Raw genomic sequence first — 24,708 nt, 5'->3', positions numbered from 1 at the left:
CACTGTCACACTGAATCTGTGAAAGAATTTTAAAATAGGTAAAGTTGCAAGGTCACGCTTCATTTCTTATGCCATTTGACAAACTCATTCTCATTAGGGGACGAAACTCAAACTTTTTGTTATTTCTTTACTTATTCTTCCCTGAATTATAGTAGTTCGTAGTTCAGTAGGTTCTCTATTTTGACAACTGTTTTTAGTTTGATAGTAATTATTGTCATCATGTAAACAGAACACTTGTAGAAAGAAACCAATCTAATACGCTATCTTTGAGATAACCAGGTCTTGAGACGGAAACAAAGTACATCGGTAAATAAACAAATAAGTAATGTTTAAAACAATAATTCTGTAGATGTGTAAATTTAGGTTATAATTCACATCGGGACACTGGTGCCATTATATATTCTAAATATCCGTAGGCGGTTCACGAATTGTTATTCATTTTGAGAACAGTTCCGTGAGCAAGTAGCTCACTTCGTTGCTCTCGCTTCGTGATGAAATAAAGTACGGTGAGTCATTAAACGAATACAGATGTAATATGTATTTCTCTTACATTTGCCACACCACGTTCATCTGGTGATATTTCGCCCAGATTATGTATGTGGTTTTGCGGCTATCACACGATTATTCTAAATTAGTAGCCTTATATACTGTGCTACGAGGAATATGTACTTGTCCCAAGTAGAATGAAATCTGATATTTTTTCAAAATCTGATGGGAGAGTAGACACATAAAAAAGTAAGAAAAAAACAATAAGTACATCTTTCTTAGACGCCTTAACAAAATGAAATTTGAAAGAGGTTATTTCTGTTTTGAATCTGAAGACAAAACAGGAAGAAGTGAGTCTAGAAGTCTAGATCATTAGTCCAAGTGGTACTTTTGAGTCATCGAACGAAAACTGCTGCATGTGACAACAGGTGCATTTGTTATTTAAATCATGTGTGTAAGTAGGTCGTATATCAGCATGACTTACATTCGGAGTAGTGCAATGACAGCTCTCAAATGGATTTTTTATCTGGTATGATACATTTTTAAAGTCTACTTTGGCTGTCCACATTTATTGAACTGCATCTGTTGTGGTTACAAAGGAAACAGGGATGTAATACCAGCTTGCACATAATTGAATATAACTTGTCGTAATGCTGCTGCCCTGTTGAGGCTGTGCTTTAAAGTGGATCCATGTTTCTGCGGCGCCCGTGCCACTATGGCGTATAGAACTAATTTATATTTGCCAGAAATAACTCCACAGAATGTCACAACTGACGTTCTTTGAAGCTGGCGGGTATTTGGCGGTTAATGGCACGTGCCGGAAGTAGCGAACTGTTAAAGGGACGTCAACCGTTTCGCATTTGGGAAGCCATGAAATCTCCCGTCTAACCGTAGTCAATTTAGCGCCTTTGAGTTTATAACAACGCTGTCGCGCAGCGGGCGCTGCACGTACCCGGAAGAGGCGTATTCTGAAAGGTCGCGAGGCGGAAGTCTGAAAACTGTAGCGAAATCACTTGGCTACTGATCTTAACACGTGCATCGGAGTAGCTGGAGACAGCTTTGAAGTGAAATACGCCACTATACGTGTTTATTTATTGACCTTTGTACTTTATTACTTACATGCTACTTTTTTGGATTATGTTACTTTTGTGCGTTATTACATGTAGGTATTGCATATATTGTTTTAGCACTAGAGCGAATAGTACTATTCTCGGCCAAATGTTTGAGCTGACTGAAAACAAGTGTCATTAGAAATTACACAGCGAATATTTCGTCCCTGTTTTCATGACAAAACTGGGAATGGAAAATCGAAAGCCACGCGGACTGGCCGCGCGGTTTGCGGCACAATGTCACGGATTGCGGGCACCCCCGCCGGAGGTTCGAGTCCTCCCTCGGGCATAGGTGTGTGTGTTGTTCTTAGCATAGGTTAGTTTAAGTAGTGTGTAAGTCTACGGACCGATGACCTCAGCAGTTTGGTCCCTTAGGAATTCACACACATTTCTTTCGAAAATTGAAAAACGGCGCATCATATAGACCAGAGTGAGACCTAGTTTTGCAAAGAAAGATGTAATTGCTTGAAAATAATCAGTGAAATAAGGAAAAGTCTAATAATTTGAGAGGAAATTTTTGTCCGGATTTTCATAGCCAACCGAAGAGGCGGAAATGGACAGATGGAGTATGAAACTGACCAGTGTAATTTCTAGTTTCACAAAAAAAAAAAAAAAAAAAAAAAAATCTACCTAATATTCACAACCAAAAGAAGAGCCGGAAATGGACAAATGGTGTACTAAATTGACCAAAGTGAGGTCCAGTCATGCAAAAAAAGAAACGCTTAAATGTATGAAAATAATCACAGAAAGGGAGGAAAATTTACATATTTGATGAACAGCCGCTGTTAGCCATGCAAATGAAGTGTAAAAAAATATCACCTCACAGAGTAGCGCGAAACTTATCTGCTTTACATGTGTGCACTCGGTCTAAAAGTAAGAAATAAAATAGGTTAGAGGAACTTATGACGTGCCCTTCAATGACGCAAGAAATTGTGTACAGCAGTTGAGATGAAAATCGAAAATTCAGTTCAGAGTTCAGTGTGTAAGAATGCTCGTAGAATTTAAAAGAGCACTACCTGTCTGGTGGATTTTCATTCAGTGGTCTCCTTGCGTCACTAATGTGGGAGCATCTCTGTTGCTATGTATCATACATAATTTCAACAATCTTTCAAAGGCGCGGCAGATGTTTCTCTAATCTTTTTTGTTTCTTAATTGCAAACTAATCATTTCATGAAAAATTTCACCCTTTTTTCAGTTTTTTGAATTCACGCTTGTAGTCCTGTTGCTGAAAGATCCTTTCCTATTCTGAATACATGGAACTGTCAAACTTTCGTACAATGTCGAGAACTCAGTTCGGTAATGAAGTTTTGCTTTGCATTATTCCCTGCATTGTTTTCAATACTTGGTACACCCAAGTAGTAAATGTACGAAATTGGCAATGTCGTGCTGGTGTTCGTAATAATAAAGAGACATCGATGCTCTTTGTACAAGTGATCAATCTCCAAGTGCTAGCTGATGAACGAATCTTTCTTATGGACCTAAAAATTTGTTGTTTGTTGCTATTGATCACTAGATAGCCAAATAATCTCTTTTTTCCTGATGCAAGTCAGTGGGCAAGTAATCGTTGATAAGATAGTTGCGTATTACGTCTGTGCAAGATGCTGTATGAATCTAGCAGTCTCACCCTCAGTACTTTCTGATGCCAACTGGTCTGCGATTTCAGTCGAGTGTACACATTTATTTAATTTTTTCCGCCTATTCTGCGGAGCATCTGGTCATTCCTTATCTTATGATTTCACCCTAATTGTGAACATCGTTCTGTAGAACCACATCTCAAACGCTTCGCCTCACTTACGTTCCGGTTTTCCCACTGTCCGTGACTCACTACCATGATTCTTTGCCCCACACTTACATCTCGGAAATTTCTTCCTCAGATTAACTCCAATGATTGAAACTATTAGACTTGTCTTGGCGAGGAATGCCCTCCTTTTCCTATGCTAGTGGGCTTTCTTTGTCCTCCTTTCTATGTAGGTCAAGGGCTGTTTTGCTTCCAAAATAGCAGAATTCCATGTTTCGTCTACTACTTGATCACCAACTTCGATATTAATTTTTTAGCTCTTCTCATTTCTGCTTCATCTCATTACTTCCGTCTTTGTTTTGTTAACACGCAATCCACATTTGGTACTTATCAGACTGTTCATTCCATTCTACATATCCAGTTCTTCATAACCTTCACTGAGAGTAGAAATGTAGTCACTAAACCTTGTCGTTGATATCCTTTTACCCTGAATTTTAATCCCACTCTTGAACCTTCCTTTTATTTCCGTCATTGCTTCTTCGACGCACAGGTTGAGTGGCAGGGATGAAGCTTCTTGCTTTCTCTATTAGCCGAAGAACGTCTTACCACCGAGCGAAGTGGCGCAGTGGTTAGCACACTGGACTCGCATTCGGGAGGATGACGGTTCAATCCCGCGTCCGGCCATCCTGATTTAGGTTTTCCGTGATTTCCCTAAATCGCTCCAGGCAAATGCCGGGATGGTTTCTCTGAAAGGGCACGGCCGACTTCCCTCCCCGTCCTTCCCTAATCCGATGAGACCGATGACCTCGATGTTTGGTCTCTTCCCCCAAACAACTCAACCCAGAAGAACGTCTTAGACGTAACCATTTGTGCGTACAAGTCTGTATTTGGTATTCTAGATTTTAATTACTTTTTGAATCTCTTAAAACTAAATTTTTGTCACCCTCAGCTGTGCTAGAAGGGACTGCCTCCTGTACTGTTAAAATTTCTGCTGTATAATGTAGACCTAATGCTTCCTGGTTATGTAAAGGGATTAATGGTGTCAATGAGAGTGCATAACGCTTGTAATAACCACTCTGTTATCTCCTAACACGTCCTGCCGTAGGTGCCAGGTCTACATGTAGCAGTGGATCACCATTTTTACCAGCGATGTGGAGGGTCTACGCAGGAAATGTCAAATGTTTCAAAAGGCTCTGAGCACTATGGGGCTTAACATCTGAAGTCATCAGTCCCCTAGACTTAGAACTACTTAAACCTAACTAACCACCGGCCGGAGTGGCCGAGCGGTTCTAGGCACTACAGTCTGGAACCTCGCGACCGCTACGGTCTCAGGTTCGAATCCTGCCTCGGGAATGGATGTGTGTGATGTCCTTAGGTTAGTTAGATTTAAGTAGTTCTAAGTTCTAGGGGACTGATGACCTCAGAAGTTAAGTCCCATAGTGCTCAGAGCCATTTGAACCTAACTAACCTAAGGACATTACACACATCCATGCCCGAGTCAGGATTCGAAACTGCGACCGAAGCAGCAGCGCGGTTCCGGACTGAAGCACCTAGAACCACTCGGCCACAGCGGCCGGCTGGGAAATGTCACTTGACATTTAAAAGAGAGCACTTCATCCTGTATAACTTCATTAATATTGAAGTACACAAATGAGCAAGTATGTCTGCTGCTCTCAGGGTCGCTTGCACTTGGCCAAAAGTAAGGGACTGTTTCACGCAGCTTGGCGTGTGTGAGGAATGATGCGGCTGCTACTTGAACGAGTCAGTTCAGTGTGCAAATGTGCCGACAAGTAAACAAACATTTGACCTACACTCTGGCTGTGCGTGCGGCGGACGCCGACTTCGTGGCTAGACTCAGAGGAATTTCTCTCAGCCTAGGATGAAGACTGCTCCAATCCACATCTTGTCGTAGAATGTCCCCAAATCTCATTCTACATGTTCGCATAAAACTTTGTTACCCTTCCATTCTTCAAGTAGGTCCAAGGTTTCGGTTAACATCATCTCTTCAGCTTCATTCACGTTTAACAACTTTCATGATTTTTGGCACCAACGGTACTTGGGAGCGTCTCCCAGTCTATGTACATTAAAACTAACATCCCTTCTCTGGTCTCCAGTCAGGTGCGTAACAAATTTTAAAGGCGTTAGTTCCTCGTTCTCTTCACATCACCCAATGCTGTTTATTTGTAAATGCACAAAGATACATTCAAGTATGACCGAGGGGAATTCCTCTGTTCGTGACAGTGGGAATATCATTTGTAATTAGCTTGCATTAAGTTTCACATGAACGATGTTTTCATAATATATGCTAATGTATAGGATATGGTGGATCATAAGGTTTGAACTCAGAGTATGTGAGTACAAACGAATGTGAGCAGTGTGGCACGATGGGTCACCTCTGCCCTCTTTTTTTGTATATTTTTCTGACGTATGTTTCTTTTTTTGAGCCAAAGGGAATATATTTCCGCTCGGATCATCATCAGTATTTGTGGTCGTAACCAATACTGGGCCAAACGGGGAGGAATTTTACTCTAATGGTTCATGCCAAACTTGTGATAGTGTATCACGAGATGTTGGAATGTGGGCGTTAAGATCGGCAGCCCACTGGTGCTACTCTTTTCATTTGTCATTCTTACCTGTAACACAATGATTATGACACTGTATCCCACAATCTCCCTCGGAAGACGTCCACACAACACAGGTACACATTTACGCCTCAGTCAATAAGGCAACGCATTCCGAGAACGTCGATAAGGATTACAACTTAATGATTCGAGATACTGACTACATAGGTATACCAAATGCAGTTTCGAGTAGTTCTCTTGTGTACATGAATAATTTCATTAGAGAGATCTGAAGTCGAACTACTACATTAAATTCATGGTAGGTAAGGAAGAACTCTCAGGAAACGCAGTCCACCAATGAAGGAAGTAGGTTACAAAACACTCGTTCGACCAATACTTGAATATTACTAGTCAGTCTGGTATCAGCACCAGATAAGACTGATGAGGGAAGTAAAGAAGACGCAAAGAAGAGCACCACGTTAAGTTACAAGTCCATTTAGTAAGCGCCTACTGTGGTTGAACTGGCCAGTCTCTACACCTTCTCAAGCTCCTTAGCGTCTAACTTTTGCTCTACTTTAATCCACCATACCGTACCCCCACAAGCCTTCAACCTCTTCCTATACTGCCAACTCAGGTCACCAAATTATAAAAGGTGGAGTTGGGGAGGTGTGCTTCAGTGCCAGTGATACCTAATTCAGACACAAACTGCTTTGTAACTCGCTGAAAGCATCATGACGACGATACGACGTCGGGGACCGTGGGGTGGATCTAAGGCAATTGTATAAAATATGAGAAAAGTGGAAAAAATGCATATAATTGCGAAAAATCCTGTAAAAATACGAAAATGGGTGAAAAGTACGTAAAATTGGTAAAAATACGAAGAAATATGGAAAATGTGGGAAAAACACGTAAAATTGTGGAACAATAAGAATACTTAAATATCTGCCTGCACGTGGTCTGCTTCTAGTGATGCAATCTTGAGTTCGTATTAATAAATGTAACTAAAGTGGCTTGACTTAACGTAATTTATTATTAACAAATTTATTATTAACAAATAGGCGCACACTACAACCGCACCGTATGCTGTTGTGCTCCAGAGTAACTCTCTCACTCAAGAGCCCCAGTTACAAAATATGAAGGTTTAGAGGATATGTTTGATGGTTATTATTCCAGAGGGAAGGGGAGAGATGAGGAGCAGAGGAGAAGGGCTTGGTGCCCCCCCCCCCCCCCAGGTGAAATTGGATTTAACTAGTACGATTGTCTGAGTGTTTCCCCAGGGTGACCTTGATGAATTCCTGGGAAAGAGGGAATGGGGCGGTCACTTTGAATGTAAGTCGCCAAAGTGAGAAACCTGACACCGGATGTGTAACATGAGAACGGATGCGATAACATCGTTACCTCAGCCCTAACGCCAACTGCTACCATACTCTACCAGGAGGACAATTCAATGTATCACACAGTTCGCAGTCAGAGTACGTGTGTGGTTCGAAGAGCACCAGGTTGTGTTTACTGTACTTCCCTGGCCACCAAACTCCTCGGATTTGAACCCAGTAGAGAATCACATGAGATGTATCTGCAGTCGCGGATTCGAACAACCATCAGGTGTAGGAGGGAATGTCGACAATAAACATTTGTGCCGGACGGGGACTCTAGCTCAGATTTTCTGCTTTACCCGATGGTTTCTGTTAACTGCTTTAACTATCCCTGCACCATTCACAGCCAAACCCAAGCTTCTATACGTCATCGTTACTGCGTGGCACATTATGTAATTCCTGTATAGGGGACGACATTTGTGAGCGTGTGGGTGCTATTCTGTCATTCTGCGCAACGGATTAATCTGAGATGTACTCTTTACCCTGTGGCTCCTGCAAGATGCAATTTCCACCCACACACTACTACAGAAGTCAGAGAGGCGCTCCTAACGTTCTAAAGGGAAATGCATGAAAAACTTTCAGCAATAAATATCTTCTGGAGTCTTCCACTGTAAGGAAATGACACAAAATTCCTTACCTAACTAGTGGGATACTTGGGTACTGGAGTAGTGCTAGTTAGTGTAAGAAAAACATGAAACTAACGAAAATTATTATTTATTTTGCAAAAATTCTGAGAAATCACAATGACACTTTTATTTATGAACTGAACACGTTATTTCTGGGTTCTTTTGGGAATGCTAAGTTACCTCTTAAGGATAGGAGTCGCTAATGAAATTTCTATATGAAGTTTAAGATTGTTATCGACTTGGCAGAATGGCTGTGAGCTGCACCTACTCAACTTGAATAATTATCTAGAATGAGTTTTTCACACTGCAGCGAAGGGTGCGCTGATATGAAACTTCCTGGCAGATTAAAACTGTGCGCCCGACCAAGACTCGAACTAGGGACCTTTGCCTTTTGCGGGCAAGTGCTCTACCAACTGAGCTACCGAAGCATGACTCACGCCCGGTCCTCACAGCTTTACTTCTGCCAGTACCTCGTCTCCTACCTTCCAAACTTTACAGAAGCTCTCCTGCAAACCTTGCAGAACTAGCACCCCTGAAAGAAAGGATACTGCAGAGACATGGCTTAGCCACAACTTGGGGGATGTTTCTAGAATGAGTCACTTGCCCGCGAAAGGCTAGGGTCCCGAGTTCGAGTCTCATTCAGGCACACAGTTTTAATCCTTAAGGAAGTTTTGAATAATTATCCATTAGAATGTTGCTAGGTATGGTCGAGGCTGTTGCATGTGAAATGCAGTGAAGTGTATTGTTGTGGAGGAAATATGGGGCTCGCAAGAGCTGTAGCGCACAATACCGTAACCTGCGATGACTGCTGTCTGCGCCACTCGCTGCTGACAAATAAGATAACTCTCGTTCTATCTGGATTGACCTTCGCCAATCAAACTCTCCCTACGCCTTGATGAAGTCAAGGACTCCTATTCACCCCTAGTCTAACTATTGGTGTGATACACCGGTCAGATAACCAGTCCACTACAATGCCACTCAAAAATTCACTGGCAGGCGTTTAACTATAACTCTGCCGTTCACACCGCACAATAAGTGTGGTGGCCAACACAGTGAACCACGCTTAATTGCAAGGACTCAATGTAGGGTTGCACTCCTATTCACTCTCGACAGAGGTGCTCTCCCAGTGAAGTACTGAGGAGAGACTTGTTCCTCACCCTTTGAGTACACGTACGAGCATACACGCTCTCGTTATGTGTTCTCGCTCCAAGAGTGACAACGGAACAGTCCCTTTCCATGCCTGACGTGAAGGCGTATATCATTCGGTCTCTTCCATTACTCCTTCAGCTCAAGGCATCAGGAATATCATTTGCCAATCAGCATTACTCTTCTAAAATGGGAGGATGATGTTTCGTTTAAGGTGACCAATTCGGAAATCTGTAGCATCTCCGTTTGGCATTTGCTGTCTCCCTGTGAAAAGCTCTGAAACTGCATGTTATGTTTGTAAAGAATGCGTAGGCTGGGTGCTCCCACACAATGTAGCGGAATTTGCTTTTAAGCCGAACACTGGGTCGTTCTCCCCTTTCACTCGGGCAACCACTGTCCGCTCCACGGGTGGTCGCCGTCTGGTGGAGATAGGCTGAATCGTCCTCTGAAGGGGCCTGCCTTCCGGCGTGTGGTCCGCCTCTCCGAACTAAAAGCTCTTGTGGCCGTCGTGTCTTGAATGTGTGTGTGTACACCAGCCTCGAGTATCTCAACCCCGGTGCGCACTTGTAATTTGTGTATCGTTTACATGAATTCGTACAACATTGACTCTATCTTATCGAGTTTGGGTTCGAATGAAGCGTCTTGATGTGCGGAATATGATTGTGAGGGCGGAATATGTAAGCAATGAAGGTCAGGAGACCACAACGTCTTACACATTTTACTTGAAAGTCGCTGCCTGGTATCGCCGGATAATTACGATATGCATGCATGAAAATCACAAGGGACATCACATTATTGTTCTTAACAATACAGCCACTGCCATATCTTATTTTAACAATCTAGAATCGGTGTGACTATATCGATTGGGCGGTTCACGCCGTGGTTCTTCAACCGAGAAACCTAGCGCAGCTGGCTACGCAACTAGAGTCGGCGTGGTTCCACATCCCTGTCGGTGTCATCCAGAACCTCGTTGATTCTCTTCCTGCACACCTCACAGCGATCCTAGCAGCAAAAGATGGTTATTGAGGATTTTTCTTGATGGTCAGACTAATGTGAGTGGGCAATATAGACGCAAGAGCTTTGATTAATTATTCCCTATCAGTTTCCCTGCATTCTCTGTTGAAGCAATGATGTAACAGTCATTGCTTTCGCAACGTTCTCCAATGGTACTATTGAACCATGGGGGGGGGGTCTTTGTCGTCTTTTGTTGCTTGACTTACCCATACCACGAAATATGGATTCTTTCTACTTTAAACATAGTTACCAGAGGTTGAAAACCCGCTAAAGTTGTAAATTTCTTTTACTGTTACGACAGGTCGTGATAATAAAAGAAATTTACAACTACAGCGAATTTTCAACCTCTAGTAACATGCTCGGTTGTGATGTTTTTCCAACAGTATTGTTTCTTAAACATAGCAGTTACGACATTTGTACTAAATGCGATCTTTGAAGTTGGTAGTTAGAGACTGCCGATCTCTCCTACCCACAAATACTGCACAACGCGTTGAGATGAACATTTTTCTTCAGTTCTCACCTCGATAGCCGAGATCGTCAACGCGCACCTTTATGGTGGCGCTCGATTCGGAGGTAAGCCGGTTCTAACCCTGATGGTGGATGAAATTTTCACTGACATTATTTGGCTAGCAAGGGAAAGACAGACAGTGGCGTTAGGTCCATTACCAGACCTTACGCCAGTGCCGTGGGTTAAATTCCAAACCTCTCTGTACGGTCTCATGAAGTGAGAGCATGAGACACTTGTTACTCGGATAGGGACGTTAAGCTCGGCGCCCCTCTTGCTACTTTTCGAAAGTTCAAATTGTTCAAATGGCTCTGAGCACTATGGGACTTAACATCTGAGGTCGTCAGTCCCCTAGACTTAGAACTACTTAAACCTAACTAACCTAAGGACATCACACACATCCATGCCCGAGGCAGTATTCAAACCTGCGACCGTAGCAGCAGCGCGGTTCCGGACTGAAGCGCCTAAAACCCCTTGGCCACAATGGCCGGCACTTTTCGAAAGGAATAGACTAAGTGCCGGTACCAGGTTTTACCCTTTTCCCTCTCTCATCATTATCGTACAAACACTGCATTACACTCGCTTCGTTTTACACTCACCTACACGCTACAAACACACATGCGACAACGATCTCTTATATCCGCATGGAAGGAGACCATTGTGACGGCGGATGAAAACCCCCTCCACCTCAGAGGCTTAACCCACCAGTTGGTGTCTCTCAGCCATTCGTGCCATACAACATTCGGTAGCCATCGTATCGCTGCGATAGTATCATGGTTGCAGTCTTTTACATAACACTGTACAACACTTCGATGTCATCTAGATACTGCGAAGGTCCTATCCCAGGATTCACCCTACTGAGAGTATAGGCTAAAAGCAGCTGCGAAAATTATTACTTGCATGGATAAATCAATACGGACATCAATATCTTAGAGGAGTCTGTGGAAGGAACTTTCATAAAGTCAAAAACAAACATTGTTGAAGTGGGTCAGTTAGGAACGGTCTCTGTCCCCCTTATCACTTCATTTCATGGAGCGTAGAAATTGTTGTAGAGCACTGGCCGTCTTCTGAGATGTGCTCGTCTGCATTACGGCTAGTTGCACCTCTGCTGTCATAGCTACAACTTGGAAGCCTGCAGCTGACGCACTGGCAGGCGCTGTAGTCCTGTTGCCAGACGCCCAACTCAGCAAACAACTGGGCTCTTCACTGGTATGCTTTGCTGCAGTTAAGAGGGCTGCCATTACCAACTGTGGACACGAAGTGTGTAACTTTTACCATAAAATGTTACGGAATAGGTGAAAAATATACGATTTCTTGGTAAGAGATATGATTTATATCTCTACGAGAATAATAATCGATCCCATTCTTTGCATATGTTTGTAGTAAATCTCTTGGCGTACTCTGCCAGTGCATTTGCCACCAAATCATTCAATCAATTTAATTTATTAATTAATACTGACAGTGTACTCTCTAATGAAAGGAACAGTCATTAATGTATTATATCATCAGTGGAGCTGAGTATTGGAGTCTAAAAAAAAAGCCACAAGTCGGATATTTAGTGGTTCTGGCTGCTTTTTCCCCTTCCTTCAAGGTTTCACCACGTGAATAAATCATTTATTTAGAAGACAACGACAGTGTTCGAAAAAGGAAGCTTCAGGATTCACTGTATAGCAACCGGAATTAGTAATAACACTTTTCATTTACGAGTATAGCATACACGTACATTTTCGGCAATTCGCAGAGCATACACCCATAATTTAATTTATAAACTGTTCAATACATATTTGTTCGCTAAAGGTAAAATATTTATTTCTGATTGTGATAATCGAATTTACGTATATATGCAACGAATTCTAGACACCTGCATTCCCGCAAGAACACGAACCGATTGCAAACTGATTAGAGCCGTATGCTAATTTATTTTAATAAATTATTTTATTTACTTATATTACTTAAATTATTTTAATAACCGTTTAAATTTTGTGTCGAATTGTTTGTGCTCTCTGTAGATTAGTTCAGACGTTCTTTGCACAACATTATTTAGCATGAATAGGGACTGCGACTGCTGTGTTTGGATGCGGGCTGAGTTGGCATCCCTTCACTCCCAGCTTCAGGCAGTGTTGGCTTTGGTCACACAGCTTGAGGCTGTTGCCAATGGGCATCACTGTGGGGGTCCAGATGGGGGTCGGGGACGGCCAGCTCGTTCCACGCATACCCCGATCGGACTACGGCTGTGGCTGCCCGGGATACTGCCCACATTGAGGCTGATCCCTCACCCGTGGTAGAGTGGGAGGTCGTCTCAAGGTGTGGCAGGGGGCGAAAGACATTCCGGCGGGGTGAACGTAAGGCCTCTCCAGTTTGTCTGACGAACCGGTTTCAGGCTCTGTCTCAGGCTGATACTGATCTTCGGCCGGACATGGCTGCTTGTCCTGTTCCAGAGGTTGCCCCTCAGTCTGCAAGATCTGGGTGGCCGGTTAGGGTGGGCTTACTGGTAGTTGGGAGCTCCAACGCCAGGCGCGTAATGGGGCCCCTTAGAGATATGGCAGCAAGAGAGGGAAAGAAAACCAATGTGCACTCCGTGTGCATACTGGGGGGAGTCATTACAGATGTGGAGAGGGTCCTTCCGGATGTCATGAAGGGTACGGAGTGCACCCATCTGCACGTGGTCGCTCATGTCGATACCAATGATGTGTGTCGCTATGGATCGGAGGAAATCCTCTCCGGCTTCCGGCGGCTATCTGATTTGGTGAAGACTGCCAGTCTCGCTAGCAGGATGAAAGCAGAGCTCACCATCTGCAGCATCGTCGACAGGACTGATTGCGGACCTATGGTACAGAGGCGAGTGGAGGGTCTGAATCAGAGGCTGAGATGGTTCTGCGACCGTGTGGGCTGCAGATTCCTCGACTTGCGCCATAGGGTGGTGGGGTTTTGGGTTCCGTTGGATAGGTCAGGAGTCCACTACACACAGCAGGCGGCTACACGGGTAGCAGGGGTTGTGTGGCGTGGACTGGGCGGTTTTTTAGGTTAGATGGCCTCGGGCAAGTACAGAAAGGGCAACAGCCTCAAAGGGTGCGGGGCAAAGTCAGGACATGCGGGGACCAAGCAGCAATCGGTATTGTAATTGTAAACTGTCGAACCTGCGTTGGTAAAGTACCGGAACTTCAAGCACTGATAGAAAGCACGGAAGCTGAAATCGTTACAGGTACGGAAATCTGGCTGAAGCCAGAGATAAATTCTGCCAAAATTTTTACAAAGGCACAGACGGTGTTTAGGAAGGATAGATTGCATGCAACTGGTGGTGGCGTGTTTGTCGCTGTTAGTAGCACCTTATCCTTTAGTGAAATAGAAGTGGATAGTTCCTGTGAATTATTATGGGTGGAGGTTACACTCAACAACCGAGCTAGGTTAATAACTGGCTCCTTTTACCGACCTCCCGACTCGGCAGCATTAGTGGCAGAACAACTGAGAGAAAATCTGGAATACATTTCACATACATTTTCTCAGGATGTTATAGTCTGCGGTGGAGATTTCAATTTACCAGATATAGACTGGGACACTCAGATGTTTAGGACGGGTGGTAGGGACAGAGAGCATCGAGTGACATTATACTGAGTGCACTATCCGAAAATTACCTCGAGCAATTAAACAGAGAACCGACTCGTGGGGATAACATCTTGGACCTACTGATAACAAACAGACCCCAACTTTTTGACTCTGTAAGTGCAGACAGGGAATCAGTGACCATAAGGCCGTTGCAGCATCCCTGAATATGGAAGTAAATAGGAATATAAAAAAAGGGAGGAAGGTTTATCTGTTTAGCAAGACACTGACAATGTTGAGTGTTTATGGAAAAAGTTTAAGGCAATCGTAAAATTCGTTTTACACAGGTACGTGCCGAGTAAAACTGTGAGGGACGGGAAAAACCCACCGTGGTTCAACAACAAAGTTAGGAAACTTCTGCGAAAGCAAAGAGAGCTTCACTGCAAGTTTAAACGCAGCCACAACCTCTCAGACAAACAGAAGCTAAACGATGTCAAAGTTAGCGTAAGGAGGGCTATGCGTGAAGCGTTCAGTGAATTCTAAAGTAAAATTCTATGTACCGACTTGACAGAAAATCCTAGGAAGTTCTGGTCTTACATTAAATCAGTAAGTGGCTCGAAACAGAATATATAGACACTCCGGGATGATGATGGCATTGAAACAGAGGATGACACGCGTAAAGCTGAAATACTAAACACCTTTTTCCAAAGCTGTTTCACAGAGGAAGACCGCACTGCAGTTCCTTCTCTAAATGGCTGACATCGAAATAAGAGTCAAAGGAATAGAAAAGCAACTGAAATCACTCAACAGAGGAAAGTCCACTGAACCTGATGGGATACCAGTTCGGTTCTACGCAGAGTACGCGAAAGAACTTGCTCCCCTTCTAACAGCCGTGTACCGCAAGTCTCTAGAGGAATGGAAGGTTCCAAATGATTGGAAAAGAGCACAAGTAGTCTCAGTCTTCAAGAAGGGTCGTCGAGTAGATGCGCAGAACTATAGATCTATATCTCTGACATCGATCTGTTGTAGAATTTTAGAACATGTTGTTTGCTTGCGTATCATGTCATTTCTGGAAACCCAGAATCTACATGGATTCCGGAAACAGCGATCGTGTGAGACCCAACTCGCTTTATTTGTTCACGAGACCCAGAAAATATTAGATACAGGCTTCCAGGTACATGCCATTTTCCTTGACTTCCGGGAGGCGTTCGATACAGTTCCGCACTGTCGCCTGATAAAGTAAGAGCCTACGGAATATCAGACCAGCTGTTTACTGAATTGAAGCGTTTTTAGCAAAATGAACACAGCATGTCGTTCTCAATGGAGAGACGTCTACAGACGTTAAAGTAGCCTCTGGCGTGCCACAGGGGAGTGTTATGGGACCATTGCTTTTCACAATATATGTAAATGACCTAGTAGATAGTGTCGGAAGTTCCATGCGGCTTTTCGCGGATGATGCTGTAGTATAAAGAGAAGTTGCAGCATTAGAAAGTTGCAGCGAAATGCAGGAAGATCTGCAGCAGATGGGCACTTGGTGCAGGGAGTGGAAACTGACCCTTAACATAGACAAATGTAACGCATGCGAATACATAGAAAGAAGGATCTTTTAATGTATGATTATATGATAGCGGAACAAACACTGGTAGCAGTTACTTCTGTAAAATATCTGGGAGTATGCGTGCGGAACGATTTGAAGTGGAGTGATCATATCAAATTATTTGTTGGTATGGCGGATGCCAGGTTGAGATTCATTGGGAGAGTCCTTAGAAAATGTAGTCCATCAACAAAGGATTTAGCTTACAGAACTCTCGTTCGACCTATAATTGAGTATTGCTCTTCAGTGTGCGATCCGTACCAGGTCGGGTTGACAGAGGAGATAGAGAAGATCCAAAGAAGAGCAGCGCGTTTCGTCATAGCGTTATTTGGTAAGCGTGATAGCATTACGGAGATGTTTAGCAAACTCAAGTGGCAGACTCTGCAAGAGAAGCGCTCTGCATCGCGGTGTAGCTTGCTGTCCAGGGTTTCGAGAGGGTGCGTTTCTGGATGAGATATCGAATATATTGCTTCCCCCTACTTATACCTCCGGAGGAGATCACGAATGTAAAAGTAGAGAGATTTGAGCGCGCACGGAGGCTTTCCGGCAGTCGTTCTTCCCGCGAACCATACGCGACTATAGCAGGAAGGGGAGGTAATGACAGTGACACGTAAAGTGCCCTCCACCACACCCCGTGGCTTGCGGAGAATAGATATGGATGTAGATGTTTGTTCAGACAAGTCTCATGTCTAGGACCAAATGGTGAATTCAAGCTTTTGAATTGTAGTTTTAATTTTTTTATTCGAAGACTACTCGTTTTCCTTTACTCAACTGCATTTTCTATTAGAAATTCAATTCTGCTCGTTCATATTTCTTTCTTAAGTATTCTAGTGCAACGCTTCACTAATAGTATGTTGCCTCCTGGAAATTCAGACTGCATTTTCTGCTTCAATGTGACCGATATCCACTGTAAGACAGCTATGGAAGCTGTCTGAAAGAAAACTGTCAACTTTGACTGTTATTTCAACTGACAAAGCTGACGTGGCGTCAAGGAAGGAAATGTTAAATGAACAGAGTCTATGCCACAAAATAAAGACTTTCATTTATTGTAACAGTAACAAGACTTATTAAAAGACGAGGCATATTTTACAAATACTAGGGATACTGTTGTACTTTGGTACATTTTCAGACTTTCGCCTCTAGCCAGCCATGTAGTAGAAGTTTAATCTATTCTTCTCATTCCATTTCTAAATGATAGCATTCAATTTATGTGTGCTGCAACCTTTTTCTGAAATAAAAAAAAATTACTCCTTAAAAGTAAGGTTTTTACAAAAGTACAATATGGTCGCATACGTAGGAACAAATGTTTTGTTCAAATGTAAAAGTGTTGCAATCTAGAAAATTTAATGGTGCATGTGTTGCACTATCACTGTACTACACTACAATAATAAGTACACGAAATCAAATTAAGAAGAAGTATCATCAAGGACCAGTTACAAGCTAAAACCCCACCCGGTAAGCCATGCGGTCTAACGCACTGCTTTCCGGGCGGGAAAGCGTCACGGTCCCCGGACGGATCCACCTTGCGGATTAGTGTCCAGGTTCTGTGTGCCGGCCAGTCTGTGGATAGTTTTTAAGGTGGTTTTCAATCTACCTCGGCGAATTCAGGCTGGTTCCCCTTATTCTGCCTCAGTTACCCTATGTCTGCGATTGCTGCGCAAACACTTTCTCGGCGTACGCGTACACCATAATTACTCTCCCACGCAAACATTGGGGTTACACTCGTCTGGTGTGAGACGTTCCCGGAGGGGGGGGGGGGGGGAGGGAGGGGTCCACTGGGGGCCGAACCGCACAATAGCCCTGGGTTCGGTGTGGGGCGGCGGTGGGGTGAGTGGACTGCGGTAACCTGTTGTGGGGTTGCGATCCAATGAGGGCTACGGCGGGGACGAAGCCTCTCCGTCGTTTCTAGGTCCCCAGTTCCACACAGTACAAGCTAAAAACGTTTTGACATGGAAGCTGTTGGCAACTAACACAAGTTTCCATTTTCGAGACAGGGAAAATTGTTGAGACACTTAAGGAAAATAGTTCCCAGAATGAAACTTCCTGGCAGATCAAAACTGTGTGCCGGACCGAGACTCGAACTCGGGACCTTTGCCTTTCGCGGGCAAGTGCTCTACCAACTTTTTTTTTTTTTAATCTTATTTTGTTCGAAACTTTCGTTGTGTATGTTCGGGGCGGACGTCCCAGGACACCCGTGCAGGTTGTTCGTTGAGTAGTTCACTCAGTTTTTTTGTTACAGAGGGTAGCTAACCCTCTGACCGAACACGTTGAGCTACCGTGCCGGCTGATGTGTGCCCCGACCGGGAGCAACTGAGCTACCCAAGCACGATTCGCGCCCCGTCCTCACAGCTTTACTTCCGCCAGTACCTCGCCTCATTCATTTGCAAATATCACGTATTCCATGGTAAAAAAGACCTTCGTATCTCTATAAAAGGTAGTACATGATGAAGTACGGCTTAACCGCTCACACATCATGGAACTAGTTTGAAAATTATAGAATTTTACTAACCATAAAAATCTTTTGATGAGACGTTAACAGTACCCTAAAACTAGATTTAATACGCAGCGTGGTCATAGTTAAACTCAGTGTAGACAGAAAACTATCTACCGCATGAATACTGAACTTTACAGGAATGATGTTAAACAGTATGCGCTGCAGGATTTGCTTTGTTAATAGTATTAGTACCATGACTGGCAGCAAGGCGCCGATACGGTTTGGGAAACACCAACAGTGTGCGTTATAGCTGCAGGCAGTCAACGTGGGTCTAGGAAGGGTGAACAGGGCTTTACTCGAGAAGTTTTCACGAGTATCAACGCCTTAAAGGAATACGTAAAGGTTCCCTTTCCTAAACGGGGATGAAGAACGTGATTTGGAAGTACGAATTAACTGGCAATTTTGGAATTGCTTCTGTGACAGGCCGACGGACAATTGCGCCACAAGTTTTTGAGAAGTTACTGTTGCCTTGCGTGAGAATGCTGGACGCAATGTGCAATCTTCAAATAGTGCACGAGCTGCCTGACGTCAGCTGAACATTCCAAGGTCCACCGTCCGAAAAAAATGCAGCAGTAGGGGAATATCTATTGCTGTTCCAGAATGTCGTTGACACAGATGGCCGTCACGTCGAACAACACTTGTAACGTGGAACGTAAACGTGGTACGCAATTAGCAAATATTACCCTCTCATATGGAAACTAAAAGGTTTTCCTTTCGACGGTTTGTTCGTCGTTTCTCTACCGTATGTCCTTGCAAATTGTCCTACGATAACACGTTTTTCATGTGGTGTCAAGCCTCGAAAGTTTAATTATAGCCACCATGTATTATACAGCGATTAATTATGCGGAATACGCAATATTTATAATTCTTCATAGAACACAATATCTCACAGTACTTTCAAGGTACAACTCTCTGGTCTCTGTTTTCTTCTTTTCTTTTTTTCTTCTTATTTTGTCTTCAGACTGAATTGTTAACGGAAATTGTAGCCGTTACCAACGCATGATGAGCACAGACTCGTTACCGGTATTTATCAGCTGAAAAATGCTCCTAGCGGAGCACAAAGTAGGTGAATCTGTTCCTGTTTAAAAGACTGACTGAAAAGTGGGGTACCAGCTGCCTCGTTCTACTTTCCTCAGCACCTTTAAAATTTTTCCCAACAATTTTCGTACGCTAACATATTCGTGCTCTTTTTAGTATTCAGCTTACTTTTCACTTCCGCAAGCTACCGTAACTGTAACTCGCTCACACACACACTACTCCATCGCTCATACCCGTCAACTACCTCTTGCCCATCCTTATTTATTCTTCCAGCCAATTCATTGTCATTATCTCCCTGTGTGTCTGTCATTGACTTCTGTCCCACAGTCACCGTATACTTCGTTCTGTCCTGTTAATACTGTATCCTCACGATGTCACTGTCTCCTTCTTGCTCTCTTACTATTACTATCTCATACATTCCTTCCCATTCCTGCTGTATCTTCTCACTGTCACTGCCTCTCTCTTCCTCGTTGTCATTGTCATAGACTCGCTCATCATCATTTGTTCTCATCCACTTCCACTTTCTCGTCCTCATTATTCCTCTCCCACTGGCACTATCTCCTTCATTCTTTTCCTAGCACTGTTCTCCCACTATAACTATGTTCCACTGCTACTTCGTTCTTTCTATTCCACAACCTGTCTGTTTCCCACTGCCACTATCTGCTTCTCTCCCAACATACAAAAACCCGAATGTGTTTTCTGCTCAGATTTTTGGGAACATTTTCAAAGGTGCTGAGGAAGGCAGAATGAGGGCTCTCGTACCTCACTTTTCAGTCAATCTTTTAAATAGGAGCATTTTCCCCTTTCTTGTGTTCCGATAGGAGCATTTTTCTGACGGTTCCCTTCTTCTCCCTGCCACAGCTGGACATGTCACTCATATGAAGAGAACTTTACCGGTCAGAAAAATTTTAATAGTTTACTTACGTGAAATTTAAATAAAGTAGGACTTACTTTACACCTCAATCCGAATTTTACGTGCGCAAAAGTCTTGCATATCCTACAGTACTGCAACATGTGGTTTCCAGAACCCTTCATAACAGACATTTACAGCATATTCTCCTACTTTGTAAACTATATTTTTACCTCACACCGAATTTTATGTGTGTATTTTAAGTGTACAAGTAGGGTAAGTTTGAACTTCCCTATCTAGGAAATGGATGAAGGTAACAAGAAAATTTTCAAAGTTATTCGAAATCTGAATCGTAGAAAAATCGTAAAAAATTACACCTTTTTACTGTGCATAACCGCCTTGGAATCCACGGGTCGATTTTGATACTCAAAAAATATTTTTTTTGAGCAGTTTTCTGCAGTTATTTAGATCTCGCCTCATACCGGAATTTACGTACTTACTTGAAGTGTACATTAACGTAACGTGGAATCACTGTATTTCGGAAACGAATGAAGATTTCGATAAAATTTTAAGGGTTTTCAGCATAGAGATCTTAGGAATATACCATAAAAATTTCAGCTATTTGCTACGCTTAGCCATCTAGGAAACCGCGGCTCGGGTTTGGTACAAAAATAGTACAGATCCGCTTTTTTTTGTCGTTTTCTAATGATCCGCCCATGAACGAATGGTGCCTCCCAGCTCCTTCAAGGCCCACCACAGACGACATGAAATGCAAAAAGAACCAAACGATTTGCTACATTTACCTAAGCCGGAGAAAGTGTGTAACTTTAACTTTGTGCTGTAGGATAGTTCAGTAAGACGATCCTTCTGTTGGTTATTCAAATGATATCTAGCCCAAGGGCTATCCAAAATAATATCTTCCTATCACCAATAGCACCCGAGGTACGAGCCACGGAAGAATCCTGTTTAAATGCGTTGTATTTTGGAACATACTAGGTAGCGCATGCTGTCACATGGGTACCAATTTACTTTTTTGGTTCCGTAGAAACATGTTACGCAGAGCTATTGCATCGTGGAAAGTGTCAGTACATAGTCAACAGAATTTTAATTACAAATTTATAAACCAAAGGATTAAAACAAATGAAAACGTCGAGAGAAAGTTCTCAGCCACTGTCAACCTGTACGGAGTAGAAATGTACCACAAAAAAACTTTTAAACTTGGATTTGAATACTCACGGTTTAAGTTGAACATTTCTGCTGGAAGCCTATTGAAAGCGCAAATTATAGAATAGCGCACACCTTTCTGTATAACGCTTCAAGAAGTGCACCTTGTTTTGCCCTCTAGTTTTCACTGAATCAATGTTGCAGTTTCTTGTGAATGAATCAACGTCATCAACAACAAGTCCCATGACGGAATGTATGTACAGGAATGCCAGAGTTAGAATCTCGAAAGACAAAATAACGGCCTACAGGAAATTGTGTACTGACAGCACTCATACGTCGAATAGCCTTATACTGAGCCAAGAACGTTCTTGAGGAATGCAAAGTTCTCGCAAAAGCTAACATTCTAGCAGAAAGAGGGAACATAAGCAAATAGGCCATCTCGATTCTTTGTGAGATATAGTAACGATAGCAGCAGTCGATTTCTGCTCAAGATCTTGAACGTGGTACTTCCAAGAAAGCCTACCGCCTACGCTTAGACCTAAAAATTTGGAATGGTCCACTTCAAAAAACTGACGTCCTTGGTCAATGAAGTTCCATGTCAGAAACTGGATTCAATGCGTTGTGTTGCAGTTTAGCGTTAATCTATTCTTTCAAGGCCACGCTGTGGTGTTACTGACCACCCTATGAGGTACATCATAGTACAGAAAATATCTTGTTGCAACATGAAAAGTATATAATTTTCTGTTATCACACGAAATATTAAAGATCAAAGACCAGTTTCAAACCACAGCGAACAATAACTTAATCTTGTCAGTTAGTTATATACAGAAGGAGTCCCTCTGGTATGGTTACACACCACAAAGTGTGTCGCCAAATGTCTGGGTTTCCCTTCCGGATCACAGATGTCAGGACTGGCCAGCGCGACCCTCTCAGCGAACCATACAAGGATTACTAATGCAAGCGAGGTAGCACCACGCTATCAAGTATATTAACAATTAGGATGGGAGGCAGAGTTAGGTTACAATACTGGTTAGTCGAGATACCACAAACTCGCGTTAACTGCACAGAGGGATAGACCAAATTGGAACTAGAGCATGATTGTTAAATATTCTTTAGCAAGTCTTGCACCAGTCCACTACGTTTGGGACACAAATGCAAGTAATCGGCCGACGTATCTTGGCCTTACTGCCTTTTAACATCAGTAATATGAATAAGGTTTCAAACACGATAAAATGCAACTAATTGGCTAACTAAAAACACTAAACTCCTCCCGAACAGACCATGAAGGCCCAAAGTTACAGACCACAGGCGTCAATGGATGTGGATATGGAGGGGCATGTGGTCAGTACACCACTCTCCCGGCCGTACGACAGTTTCCGAGACCGGAGCCGTTACTTCTCAGTCAAGTAGCTCCTCAGTTTGCCTCACTAGGGATGAGTGCACCCCGCTTGCCAACAGCGCTCGGTAGACCGGATGGTCACCCATCCAAGTGCTAGCCCAGCCAGACAGCGCTTAACTCCGGTGATCTGACGGGAACCGGTGTTACCACTGCGGCAAGGCCGCTGACTAGACAGCGCAAGGAATTTACAGAAATATTAAATATATCAATCACAATAGAATATCACGTAGATCACAAATTTACATTACCAAGACCTGATATGCTGTGTTGCATGCTACACATCAAAAACAAGGCAGCTCCGCAGGATAGCCGTGCAGCCTAAGGTGCCTTGTCACGGTTTGCGTGGCTGATCCCGTCGGAGGTTCGAGTCCTTCCTCGGGCATGGGTATGTGTGTTATCTTTAGCGCAAGGTAGTTTAAGTCAGATGAAGTAGTATGTAAGCTTAGGGACCGATGATCTCAGCAGTTTCGTCCAACAGGAATTACCACATTTTTTTTTTTTCAAACAAGGCAAATTAAGCTTCAGTAGCTTAAAGATTATCTATCACAGTTCCAGTGTGGACCCACGAGCGGAACAACTGTCCAATGACGTAACCGTAGTTTAAACTTAACAGTCCACGTGGCCAATACTAGAACACACCAAGCTTTCCACCAATTTTCAGTACAAATAATTGTATGAATTTAAAACACACGCAAACTTAAACAATGTTACATTACACATAGATTGAACCAAAGCAGGTGAACTCAGTCACTTAAAATTCAGTGTCAACCCAGCTCTTAGCCACACTGACAATACAAATACAGAAGGACGCAATTACAGTGTAGTACTTGGATTCAGAGTTATGGACAGTAATACCTTCGCTTCCAGAGGAGCGGCTTCATTCTCTGTTAATATTGCTTTAATGGACAAATGGAAGGCGCCAAAAATCAGTTCTGCCCATCGGACAACGTTCAACAACAATACGACACGACCACCGGGGAAGTGACCACTGCAAAAATACTGCCAGTCCCCTCAGCCCGCGGAGATATCACCGGCATGCAACATGCCCAGAAGGGTCTCGCCAAACTCGGGCCAATGCCGCTACGCCATCTCTCCCTAGCTTATCTTACCTCTTGGTCCCAGAGGTACCTAGTCTCATCACACGGCAGCGTACCAGAGATAGGCAAGCAGCGATCGATCGACTCGAAACGAGCCGCGAAGTCGCATCCTCCCTCACAAAAACCAGAAATTGCCCCGCCCCCACCTTTTCAAAGGAATGTGGGATGGTACGAGCTTATCTTACCTGACTTATTTTCCAGGTAGCCAGATTATGAAGCAGGAGATTGACGGGAGTCGAGAACCTCTCATGGGCCTAAAAACGGGGGACCAACTTTCTAGAGACCGCAGTTCAATCTTTCGTAGCAACATAGAGGTTGCGAATAAGAATACGATCACCATAGCCTTGGCCTTAAATACGCGTCTCCCTTGATTTTAATGACCCGCCTGCTAGCCTGGCCGTACTACAATTAATTTCGATAATTTGAGGGGTTACCTTATCAGGAACGGTCTCATTTATGGACCATACATTGGCCAATGGAGAATTGAGTGGGTAAGCAAACGTTAAGGAGGCAGGCGTTGCCGTAATCCCTTCATGCTGAGCTGATTGGAGGTGAAATTGAACCAAGGAGTTGACGTGTCTCATTTCTTCTGCGACCTAGAGTGAAATATAGTTAATGCAGATTTAAGATTTCTGTTCACCCTTTCCACGAAGGACGGCTGGAGATAAGAAGTGATTGACAATGTGCCAGACAGCGTTCTCAAAATAATGTTTCTTAAACTCCTCAGAAATAGAGGTGGGAGTATAGTCGCTCACTAAGCACTTGAGCGGACCAAATAAGGAAAATATCCTGGAGAAATGAAAAACAGACAAGGGAGCAGCTACCCTAGAGCTTGGAATTAACCCGGTAAACCTAGAGAAGGCATCCATCATGACAAAAATATAACAATTCCCACTCCGAGTACGAGGAAGGGACCAAACATAATCAATGAAGACCCTATCCATAGGACGGCTCTCCCAGATTGAGTTGGGGCT

General features: G+C 43.4%; 1 pseudogene; it reads right to left on the bottom strand.

The window, feature by feature from the left end:
- Positions 1 to 22,687: 22,687 nt before the first annotated feature.
- Positions 22,688 to 22,805, bottom strand: LOC126430069 (5S ribosomal RNA; annotated as a pseudogene).
- Positions 22,806 to 24,708: the final 1,903 nt, after the last annotated feature.

Source organism: Schistocerca serialis, chromosome 1 (assembly GCF_023864345.2).
Source record: "Schistocerca serialis cubense isolate TAMUIC-IGC-003099 chromosome 1, iqSchSeri2.2, whole genome shotgun sequence".
Classification (NCBI taxonomy): domain Eukaryota; kingdom Metazoa; phylum Arthropoda; class Insecta; order Orthoptera; family Acrididae; genus Schistocerca; species Schistocerca serialis.
The sequence above is the reverse complement of the archived record's forward strand: the minus strand, read 5'-3'. Positions and strand labels throughout refer to the sequence as shown.